At 49.9% G+C, this 12,201-nt stretch overlaps 1 protein-coding gene across 11 annotated transcripts in view; it reads right to left on the reverse strand.

The window, feature by feature from the left end:
• Positions 1 to 11,021, reverse strand: part of EPB41 (erythrocyte membrane protein band 4.1) — an 86,396-nt gene extending 75,375 nt beyond the window's left edge. For 3 of the 11 annotated variants that reach the window (XM_059488617.1, XM_059488616.1, XM_059488611.1), the window contains exon 1: positions 764 to 865. The gene's annotated coding sequence lies outside the window, so the exon portion shown is untranslated. Of the gene's footprint in view, positions 1 to 763; positions 866 to 10,851 lie in introns of those variants that run through there. The other 8 variants (XM_059488621.1, XM_059488612.1, XM_059488619.1 and 5 more) reach the window with 6 other exon arrangements.
• Positions 11,022 to 12,201: the final 1,180 nt, after the last annotated feature.

A 12,201-nucleotide genomic window follows, 5' to 3' on the forward strand; every position in this document is an offset into this window, starting at 1 on the left:
CAAGCCCTTCCCCGCTCCCCCTCCCGCACAATGGACTCCGGGCAGAGCTGGGGATGCCAGCCCGGGCAACCCGGCCCAGCACAGGGGACACGGGGTGCCAGCTCCCCCGAGCTGTGTGTCCCTATCCTGCCATCCCCTTTCCCTGCCTCCTGCAGAATCTGTCTCGGGCTGAGCCTCGGCCTTTTGACTTCCAGCACTCCGTGTCACACACAGCGCTACGAGCCGCGCACACACACGCTGTGCGCACACAGATGCACCGGATTCGGTCACTGCAAACACACACAGGGCAAACACAGACACGCTGCACACACCCGCACAGTACGTACACACACATGGGGCATACTCACCTGGTGTGCAGAGACACACAGCGCACGCACACGCACTGCGTATCCATGCCGTGCTCACACGCAGAGCTCACAGCAGTCACACCACACACCCCCGATACAAACTACACACACGGGGTGCTTGTGCAGACCACGCGTGCACACTGCAACACCCCACGCACGCACACCCTTTACACGCACAAGCACACCAACCGCACACGCTCGCTGGGAAGATGCACCTTGCGCAGATGAGCACACGCACTCACACACCGTGCACAACCGCACACGCGCACATACACGTGCCCGTCCGCACGGAGACCGCGGGCTCGCACCGGCCCGCCGTGTGCGGACACGAACACACGGACACACGGACACGGAGCCGCCGCGCAAAGGCCGCGCGCACTCCCCCGCGCCGCGCACCCGCTCCCGCGCGCACTTACCCGGCCGCCCCCGCGCGCGGCGCCCGCCGGCCTCGCAGCGGCCCCCGCAGAGCCCCCGCCGCGGTGCGGCACCCCGGGGCCGCGCCGTGCCCAGCCGGTCGCTCTGCCTCCGCTCCTCCCGCTCCGCGCCCGCCCGCCCGCGGCTCTACCCCCCCGCCCCGCCTCCTCCCCCCACAACACTGTAGTAAGTTCTCATTGGCCGAGGCCGAGGGGCGGGACGCCAGCGCCGCCTCGCCATTGGCTACAGGGAAACCGCTGCCGGCGGCGCGGGCGGGGGAGCGTGCGCCCCCTCCTGGCTCCCCCCATGCCGCTCTCTGCCGTTTCCTCCCGCGGGCGGCCCGGAGGGAGAGTGCGGAGCGCTTTGCTGAGCCCGCCACAACAACAACCCGGGCAGCCAGAGGCTGAAATAACGGGATTAGCGCCTGCTCCTGCCACCGCCACACCCTCCCCCGCTAGAGTGATGGTGGCGGGGGGGCGATAATTTGGCGCCGCACGGCCCCGGTAGGAAGGGCTGGGAAGGGTCCTGCCCGCCTGCACCGCGGGCGGCAGCGCCGCTCCCCCTCCCTCCGTGACCCAAATTTTAAAAAGCGTTCGCTGCCTCCCAGAGAAAGTCGTGGCGCAGCTCTGAAGGGAAACCCGGGGTGAAGAAGCAAGGAGGAATGTATGAAGAAAGGTAGGGGGGGGCGTTGGGGTTTTTTTTAATGCTGTTATTATAGTCTTCATTTTTTTGAGCATAAGTCCATTCGTAATCGAACAGGTACTGCCTCAGTCTTGTGGCAAGCCAAAAAAGCGACAATTGAGGTGGCTTGGTCAACAAGAAACGCCCCCACGAGCCCAGCACAGCCCCACCGAGGGGCCCACCGTGCCCCTGCTCTGGAATCCCGCACCTCCAGCATGGCCTGGATTTCCCTCGCTTACAGCCAAATTAGAATCAGTTATTTTTGTCAAGCAGAGCTGTCCAGCTCTCCCTGCTTTGTACATCAGAGCAAAACATGCTGCCCAGTACCTCTTGAGCACTTCCAAAGGTTACAGCAAAGCTGCTGCCAGCCTGCCCAGCTCAGGAACCGAACCCCCCTCGTATATGTGCACAATTCCAAAATACTCCTGGCACTAAGGCATCTCCGTTTGTCTCCCACAGAGAATTAAGGTCTCAGGCACATTATTCTGCTTGGATTAAGAGCAACCGCCCTGCCTCTTCATCCGCAGATAATACCCAAGGCTGATGCACACTGGCTGGGATGGCCCCATCACTGATACTGATCGAGCAAGGGCCACTCACACACTGAGGACATTTATGCTATATGAAGCTAAAAATACCCAGATTTTTAGAAAAAAATTAACATGCTTCTCACAGCTATTTACCCCTTCTCCTTTATGCGCCGATGACAGTCAGCTCTGCCAAGAAGAACAGAGCAGCTCCCCTGTGTCTCAGTGCTGAGACTACTTGCAATAAGGTCCTTAATTAGAGGGAAGACAGATATTTTTTGCCTTAAATCTGGACTACTTGGTGGTTTCCTTGGACTTAGATGAGCACATCTGATTAAAAAAAAGACAGGCTGGCAGAGGTCTGGCGGCTCCAAGTTGCTGCTCCTACATTAGGGACAGGTAGCTCCTTTGAAACATGCCCTGAAGTTCTGACTTCAGTCCCCAGTGCAATAAATTAGCAAATTTTAATAGCCCAGGCAGTACATGGAGGAGCGTCAGATGTTCAGTGCTGATCCACCACAACTGCTGCCCTTGCTACTGCTCACCCATGGTAGGCTTAAAACACTGCCAGAAGAGAAATACCAGTCCAAAGAGTTTTGAGGAGAAAACCATGGAGCAAAGAAACCACAAGATTTGGTTGGTAACAGCTTCTTGCAACTAAGAAAAACAAGCAAGCAAACCCACACTGCTTCAAGATTATCTGGAGGAGAGACCAGGGCAACAAAAACTTTGCATCAAAGCAGTGATTTAACACCACACAGTGCATCATCCACTGCGCTCAGATCACCAGATGATCCCCAACTCCATCTGTCAGCAGCTGAGAACAGAGAGCAGCAGCTCCTGCATTTTGTATTCCCAGGTGAAGCATTTATCCACAGGGAGCACTAGCACAAGCTGCTGACGTGCTTTTGCATGAGGGCAACAGATGCTGTCACCTCTTCAGATCCCAAAAAAATGGCTGAGCTTGACTGGCTAAAAAGCTAAAGGAAGAGACACTAGAAAGTTGAATTATCAAATACAAAAAGAGGCACTACATCTATGCCATGAGAGCCTGAAAAACATTCTTCTGGGGCAAGGGGATCTAAGCCTACATAAAGCAACTATTTATAGGGAGCAGAAAATATGAGAAGAAAAAGGGAAAAAGAAACCCAAAACCACCACTCTCATGGAAATAAACCCATCACCACCACACTTCTGCTGGAAGCCACTGGCTTAGCTTGTAACTTTCTCCTTCCTACATAGCCCCAAACTGACCTCTGAAATCCCATGGGAAGTAATGGAAATTTCTTAAATTCTTCACTATAAGAACAGTTTGCCCTGTGCCAAGCCTGGATTGAAACTATTTAAAGAACTCTCCTGGTTACAGCTGGTTAAAGTCACTTTATGGGAGTTATTTAGAGACTGAGAATTATTTTATTAAGTCAGGATTTCTTGGTATTTGCCTGTTGGATATAGGAATAAGGACAGGAATTATATTCATTTTAGGCATGCATTTGGGGTCGCTAAGGCAGAGGTTGTTCCTCACAAAGTGAAAGGCCACTTGGAATGCTCAGATCCTGATGGATTGGTGTAAACCAACTGGGTCATGCAGGACAATGCCAAACCCTGCCCTCTGCCTGGGTAATGTGCAGGCACTTGCAAGCAGCTCAGCAGGACACACTGCAGCATCCTAGGAGCATCCAGACAGCAGATTAAATCTAGCTCAAGTTAAGTTCTTCATAGACCAGATCTTTGTAAGGTGATCCAGCACTCTGTAGGCCCACAAGATACACTCCAGGTAGGATTTGTTGCAAAACAGGGCTCCCAGTTTACACCAGTGCTGGGGAACACTGCCCAGAGCATTACTGGCACAACAACAAAAGGCACAGAGCTCTCTCCTCTTTGCCCTGAGGAGCTTCTCCAGTGAGGAATTCCCAGTCTAAACAAAGCAATTGTGCATCACACTGGTGCTGTGCTCCCTTCCCCAAAGCAAGCAGGACTTAAAATGAAGAGAAATACTTGGGATTACACCAAGTTCTAGGGGAAAAAAAAATTAGGCTGGTCAGATGAATCCTTTATCTATCCTGCTCTAAATGAGCTGCATTACGCACACATATGTGAACACACAACGGGCACACTCCATTTGCCTACTCACACTCACACACTTTGCAAGCAAGTGACAGTCTCCATTGCAGCAGCAACCATTTCACAAGAGCTTACAGCAAACAAGGTGGGAGGAGAGCAGGTGGCTCAGTTTTGCCAGTTCCTGGCCCTGTGCCCTTGGCTCACCTTCCAGCTTTGCTGTCACCATCAGCAGTGCTGATTTGGCCATGAGCAGTAGACAAGAATGAGGAGGAGAGGAAACCTCCTTTTGACTTCTCAAGCTTTGTCTTCCTGTAAAATGGTGATCTAGAATTAAGATACTGCAGGTAAATGATTCACCTGGAAGGAAAGAACGCTGCATTTCTCCCCTGCCCACCCCTCTCTCCAGCACAGAATTCACTGCTGAAAAAGGCTCTGAAAGGCTGAACTGCAAGTTCAAGGAATTTTCACTAAGGTCTAGAACACTTGCACTGCTTTGCTACAACTCATGGTGTGCACAGTGAAGGCAACCTGAAACATCTACACTCACCTGGCTCTGTATCAAGTATTTAACCAAAGATTAAATCTAGTACAGCCCATCATAACACTCTCCAAAACCAACAATTGATTCATTGCTGAGATAGTTATTAAAGGGCCAAGAAGCACCCTCCATAGCTAAAGAGACTGAGTGATTTAGGTATTGGAATCACACTTGGCATCAGGGCAGTTCAACTCCAATTTTGCTAAATCCAAACTGCTTCTGCCACCCTTTTCTTTGTGGTTTCCTTCTGGAGAATTTTCTTTTGTTGGCTGTAATTTGTAGCCTTTAAAAGTTACTGTTGCTAAACAACAGCCATGTGTTCTCCTATGGGCAGAAGAATCCCATTTTTTAGCCATTAGATCTTTTTGGTACTGGGCTGGCTCAAATGGATCCTTTTTGGGCAGATGGGGTGGCTGGGAAATAAGTCTGTACACCCAGGAATTCCCTTCCCACCTGCAATCTGATTAATTGATGCAAAAAGCTCCCGTCATGAGTTTCACTGATTTGTATGAAGCTGATGTTCATTTGAGTCAGTGTCTTGCAGCGCAGCAGACAAACTCCAAGTAGAAAGAGGAACAAAACAGAAGTGGAGCTTCAGTTCTCTCCAGGCTGTGTGCCAGTGCAGAAGAACAGCTCCTGGAGAGTCAGCTTTGTTTAGACTTAGGGCTTCGAGTCAGCATGTAAAGCACATTTCTGCCAAGATGCACCATTAAAGATTAGAGGAGGTCGGCTGCAGCCCTGCAGGATCGAGTGCTCATATGGTGAATGTTTCTACATTGACAGAGAAATACTGTTCCTCTCAAGTATCAGAAGGAGGTATTAAACACACGAGGGTCTGCACTGAAAGGATCTATAAAGAGCTTAACAAATCCTGGAGAATAGAATACAGGTGATGCTGTGAATTCAAGCAGTGCAGGCTCAGGAAAAGGCAGAGTCAGTGTGGCATGAGCCTGAGCACCAGAAACAACCTAAGAAACTCACTGAACCACGGAAAGAACCATCACAGGAGCCTCAGACTGTCCCACAGCACACTCATCTCCATCACCTCGAGAGCTCACCCTCCTTCAAAGCCTTTACTAGGATTTCATTTCCCAGCAGTCACCATTAAAAACTAAAACCAGAGGAGTGTGCTCACAGACAGCACTTGACTCGCTACCCCTCTTTCAGGAATGCTGCTGGAAACTCCTATACTTGGGCAGCAGGAAGAAGTTCAAGCTCTTGTGTCAGCCTCCTAAGCCAAGCAGGACCAGCCAGCCTGGCCAGAGAGGCAGCTGTTCCTTCAGCAGGGGACAAGCTCAGCAATGCAGCCTTTCTTGAAATGCACCCAAAAATAACAGTGACTGCCACCTAGAGACCAGAGCTCCAGCCGGGAGGCAGCCAAGCTGCACTACAAACAAAAGATGTCAGGGGCTAATTTACTCTTTGCATAGATGAGGAGTCAAACTGTAGCCAAGAGAGGCTCTGGCTTCTTTAAATAACACCAGGTAGGTGTGTTTTCAACTGCAGCTTCTCCCCAGAAAGGCACCAATTCAGCGAAGGAGATTTGACTCCATTCTGTTAAGCTCTTTTTGGGCAAAAAGCCCCCCTTGGCTTCAAAATGCTTAGAGCTCTTTAGTATGGGGAAGGACAGTTTCAAGATCAGGGTTTATTTAGGACTATTTAACTTTACCTAGCAGTGAGTTTAAGGCAGACACTCGGCAGAGAGCTTTCGAGTCTGCACTAACATATCCCAAAGGCCGTGAACCCAGCTCCAGTCAACAGACAGCAAATGGTGCTGAGGGCTAGACCTGTGCATCAGTGAGGGACACCTGGCAAAACCTAACATTTATTTAAATTAAAATTTAGCTGTGGAGAACAAATACAGCTTCTAACCATTATTTTTTCCACAAATAAGAGCCAAAGCTCTGCACACCTTGGTCAGCACAGTGTCCCCTGCCTGACACGTCCTTAGACCTTGCAGGATTTGTCCTGAGCTACTGAACTGGATCAGTCTTGTCACTTTGAGTCCTGCCTATGGATGTTCCCAGAACCTGATAGAGCACAGCCAAAGTCTGCCCAGAAGCATTTCTGCAGGTGCACAATGATTAACTGGTGCACATTTCCGTATCACAAATTAAAAAGACCTCAGCTTGCTTGAAATGCAGTATATTAACCTCTGAAACTGGCAGTCATGGATACCAGCTTCAAAAAGATGAATATCAATAAGACAGAATCCCAGAGGATAGCATCCCACTGCTGCCAGATTTTCTGGAGCTCAAAATAAGGAATTTTGAGGCATTTTAAGGTAGTAACTTTACATACTTATTTTATTAAGAGAACTCAAAGTGGTTCATATTAATAAACAGAATCCAAGAAATTGAGGAGGGCGAGGGGAATAAGGTAGCAAAGGAAAGCTCTGGGCATGGATGGAGAGACGGGGAGCCAAGGGCAGGAAGCATACTGCCATTGTCACAGTTAATTGCCAAGAGTCTGAAAAAGTTTGTTACTAAAATAAATAATTCTGTTAATTCAGGGTGTTGTGCAGGTCCACTGAGGCTGCACAGTAACAGTGCACACAGTAAATCTCTGGAGCAGGAGATGCAGCAGCAGCTTGGAGATGCCAATCTCACCCTGCAGTCACTGCAGGCTGCATCAGTAAAGCTAATAATCATTAAGCTGCCATCTTTTATTTCTAATTATTTGTCTCCACAGCAGGGTTTCTCCAACCATCAAGCAAAAGGGAGGCAAGTCTCAAAGGCGTAACTGTTTTGAAGTGGGCTCACAGCTGCCATGGCATGAATGCCTCTCCAAGAACAGTAGCAACTGCTCTGCATGGCCCACGGAGCTGGGAAGGAAAGCATCTCTGTTTAGGCTGGTTTTCAATGTCGGTTTTTAGGTCAACCAAAACAGCTTTTCTTATGCAACAGAAAGCTCACTTGTTTTAGAGTTTTTGCTTTCATTTAATTAGATGGTAATTCAGAGGGCAGCACTGCTATTCTGAACGCCACAATGAGAACTGTTTTCACTGCTTTACTAAGCAACAAAGTGAAAACACTGAGCTAAGCTGGCTCTAGAACTTGACACCATGTTAGAGACCATGGTCTCTTCTGACAGTGTGGGACAAGTGAAGAGATACCTTGCTGCCACATTTCCACAGAAACATGGAATCATTTAGGTCAGAAAAGCCCTTCACAATCAAAGAGGCTAACCATTAACCCACCGCTGCCAAGCCCATCAGTAACCCATGCCCCTGAGTGCCACATCTACACAGATTTTAAACCCCTCCAGGGATGGGGACTCCATCATTGCCCTGGGCAGCCTGTGCCAGTGCTTGATGACCTTTTCCATGAAGAAGCTTTTCCCTAATGTCCAACTTAAACCTCTCCTGGCACAGCCTGAGGCTATTTTCTCTCATCCTGTCCCTTGTTCCCAGACCAATCTCTTCCAGGCTGCTCCCTTCTGTCAAGGAGCTGTGGAGAGACAGAAGGTCCCCCCAAGCCTCCTTTTGTCCAGGGTGAGCCACCCCAACTCCCCCAGTTGCTCCTGGTGCTCCAGCCCCTTCGCCAGCTCTGTTCCTTTCCCTGGATACACTCCAGCCCCTCAATGTCTTTCTTGTTGTGAGAGGCCCAAAACTGACCCCAGGATTGAAGGTTTGGCCTCACCAGTGACCAGTACAGGGGGACTTCCCTAGACCTGCTGGCCACACTGGTGCTCTCATACAGGCCACGTGCCATTTGCCCTCTTGCACACCTGGGCTCATGTCCAAGCACTGTCAACCAACAGGAGAGGTTGAAGAAGAAAATCTCACTGAAAGGTGCTGGAAACCTCATTTGTTCTTCCTCTCTGGGCTATGTGTAAACAAGAACTAAGGAGAGAAACTCACAGCACAACAAGCTGTTCAAGGGCAAAGCAGTGCCCTTCTCCAGGTCCCCCATCAATTCTAGGATAGAAAGAAACAACATGTATAGATAGATAATAGCACGTGGTTTCCAGCATCACCAGTGCCACTGTATGGAAAGGTAGAGCCCAAACACAGCCCATGAATGGACACCCTGCACTTACCACCACAGACACAGCTCTGAATTTTTCAGCAGTGACCTCACCTTGGATTTCTTGACAGGCTTTAAATAATGGCAACATATGTGAATTTCAGCTTGAAGGTCAAGAGCAAAACTCCCAGCAGAGAGGGTTTTCTGGCATTTTCAGCATTTTCCTTCACGGTTTCTGCCCCACAGCTACTCCCAGCTTCTCTCCATGGAAGCTGCTGGTGTGTTACTTTGCCCAACACTTACCAGGTCAGGAGAGGAGATTACTAAATTTATATTTAATATAAATATATTACCAAAGCTGCTATGCATTTTATGTTTACCTATGAGATAAGCTAGGCTTAAAGAAGGAGAGGCAATCTGAGCCTGCTGTTTTCTCTGCTGAGTGAAGGTCAGGGCTGTCCCTGAGCCAGTGATATTGTACCACACCCCCTTTATCTTTGCTATCCCTAACAAGGTACCACATGGCTTTCTTGTTTGCTGATAAAGATTGACACCAATTATTCAGCAAGCAGCAAATTTCATCTCATATCATGATCAAAACATCTACATCATGTAACAAGCAGGATCACCAAAATGCAATTCTCTCCCCTCTGTGCAATACATGCAAGAAAACAGACAAAAGTAACACAGAGACTGCTCTAGGGAGTGCAAACCAGGTCCAGGCTATCAGTGTTTCACAAGGGAGAAATTCACCCTTGAACAGAGACTTGTTATACAGAGATAGCCAGATTGGTGACTGTCCTGAGGCCCTGCTCAAGCACTGAGCTGGAAGACTCTCTGGCCAAGGACTTGCTCCAGGTTACCCTGGCACAGCTGCTCTGCTGGAACAGCTTTGCCTCTCACTAACCCATTCCAACCATCATGCAAGTGAGCACTTGTATCTTGCTCCACATCCAAGCTCACAGCAGCTTCCAGCTGTACCTTCCAAGCGGAGGAGTTTTATTCTGCACTCAAATGGCTGCTGGGTGTTTGGTGGGGTTGGAGCTCAGCACTTCTGACCAAGGCAGGTTTTCTAGTTAATTAACAATCCTGCTTTTGGAGATTTGGTAGCAAAGCTCATTCAGATCAGGAGGCAGCTGCTCATCTTCCAAATATAGTGCTCACTTCTGAGTAAGAACAACAGGTTTATGCTTGGATTTGATTCATCTCTCCTGCACAGGCATGAGGCATTTTATAATGATGTCAAGTTTAAGAATAAAGCAATCTGTTTCCAGCACCTTCCTCTGCTTTCCCTTCCAGTCTTTCATCAATGACTGGCAGCACATGAAATACTCAGGCACGGAGCAGAGCTGCTCTAAATGTGCTCAGCCCTTTCCCTTACTAGGAGAAGAGAGGCTGTTACTGGGGAAGAGGAGTGATGGAGAGGGGAAAACTTAGCAGGAGGATAGCTTGAATTTAAAAAAAAAAAAAAAGTAAATTTGAACTTACTGAAGTTTCCAGAGAACACAACCTCGATGCAAAGGCACCACTGCACCCAGAGAAAAAGCATCACCAAGCAGATCCCTTCCTTCCCTCCACCCTGAGCACACAGACCTTGTCCTCAGAGGCTTTAATACACAAACACCACCTCACAGCCAAGTTCATGGCAGGCACCAAACCTCTGCAGGGAAACCATCAGAATCCACCCCACCAGGGCAATTTTTCCCCTATGCAAAGCAGGCGCTCCATGAACACAAACTGAAATCATCAGTGCCTAATGCTCTTCTCCAAGCTCAACACGCATTTCCCGTCCTCTCCTGCCAGAAGGGCCTCAGCCTCCTCTCCATGCCCTGCAAAGCCCCAAACACCCATGGTTTGCAAAGGGTGAGGTAGTCCAGTGCCATCAGAGAGCCCCTTTCACAACCACAGTGCTGACTTGCCACCAACAGATGTCAGGAGACATCCTGGGAAGAACAGCAAGCATTGCTTTCCATTCGCAAAAATATTTTCCCTTGCATTTGCTCACTTGCTGGCACTTAAGTGTGTTTTTATCCCCAGGTCAGTGCTCTACAGCCTAGGCTGGTAGGAAAAACTACTACTGGGGGCTTCTTTATATCATAAAATACAGCAAATTCCAGGCCAACTAAGTGCTTTTCAATATCCAAAATCTTGACACACACACGGACAATAAATCATGGTGTTTGACAATAACCAATGCTTCAGAGTTTAAGCCAATTAATAGGTCAGTTCATTATTTCAATATGTCCGATCATTAAGTCAAAGCAACTTGTTTCAACTATTTCTGCCACTGATCTAACAAAACAGGTACTTACCCAGAGATGAGAGAGCCAGGCCAACCACACAGGCGAAGCACCAAAATCCATCGTGGGGCAATGGATAGAAGAGAAAAGAGAAGAGACACTGGTTAAAAAGTAGTTCTGGCTAAACATGAAAAACCCATGCACCCACCAGAAAAACCCAAGCCACAAAGCCAAAAGCTCACACTTGCACCCACATGAGCAAGGCAGCAGAGCAAACTTCAGTATCTGATTCTTCCAGAAGTGAAGGTGGAACCGGATGGTCACGGTCAGCCACTTCTTAGAAATGTAAACACCAAGCAGGGAAGGAAAAAAAAAAACCAACCAAAAACATCAGCTCGGCATTACCTAACGCTGATTATACAGAGAGAGTTGACGTAGGCACCCCATGCCTGCCAGCCTCCGGTGAGTACCGCCTCCGGTGAGTAAACCCGTGAGTACCGCCTCCCGTGAGTACCGCCTCCGGTGAGTAAACCCTCCCGTGAGTACCGCCTCCGGTGAGTAAACCCTCCGGTGAGTACCGCCTCCCGTGAGTACCGCCTCCCGTGAGTACCGCCTCCGGTGAGTAAACCCTCCCGTGAGTACCGCCTCCGGTGAGTAAACCCTCCGGTGAGTACCGCCTCCCGTGAGTACCGCCTCCCGTGAGTACCGCCTCCGGTGAGTAAACCCTCCGGTGAGTACCGCCTCCCGTGAGTAAACCCTCCCATGAGTACCGCCTCCGGTGAGTACCGCCTCCCGTGACTAAACCCTCCCGTGAGTACCGCCTCCCGTGAGTACCGCCGCCGGTGAGTAAACCCTCCCGTGAGTACCGCCTCCCGTGAGTACCGCCGCCGGTGAGTAAACCCTCCGGTGAGTACCGCCTCCTGTGAGTAAACCCTCCGGTGAGTAGCGCCTCCCGCGGGCACGGGCTCCGGGCACAAGCGGGCTGCAGGAGCGGCGGGCTCCGTGGAGGCTGCGAGCTGGCCCCGTGCAACTTGAGCGCCCGTCCAGCTCCTCCGGACTTACATAACTTCTCGGGTAAACTTCTGGAGGGCTGGACACAGCCCAGCGCCGCCGGTCCCGGCTCCACAGGGCTCCAACTGAGCCCTCTAGTGGGCTTCAAAAATTCCACAAAACACCAGAGCCTTAATTTAATTAACACTCGGCCAGAGGCCTCTAAACCCTAATCCTCTCAACAAAAGGATCATTAAGTAAATGAAGAGATTCAAGAGAGCCACGGTGCTCCCAGCCCCGGCAAGGCTGGCTGTGTGCTCTGGTGGGCACACACCAGGGCCTGAAATTCAGCCAGATCCCCAGACCATGCCACAGCACCACTGAGGGTACAGGGACCTGCCTCACATGAGCACTCATGGCAGAAGTTGGACT

This window comes from Ammospiza nelsoni, chromosome 25, assembly GCF_027579445.1.
Source record: "Ammospiza nelsoni isolate bAmmNel1 chromosome 25, bAmmNel1.pri, whole genome shotgun sequence".
Taxonomy (NCBI): Eukaryota; Metazoa; Chordata; class Aves; order Passeriformes; family Passerellidae; genus Ammospiza; species Ammospiza nelsoni.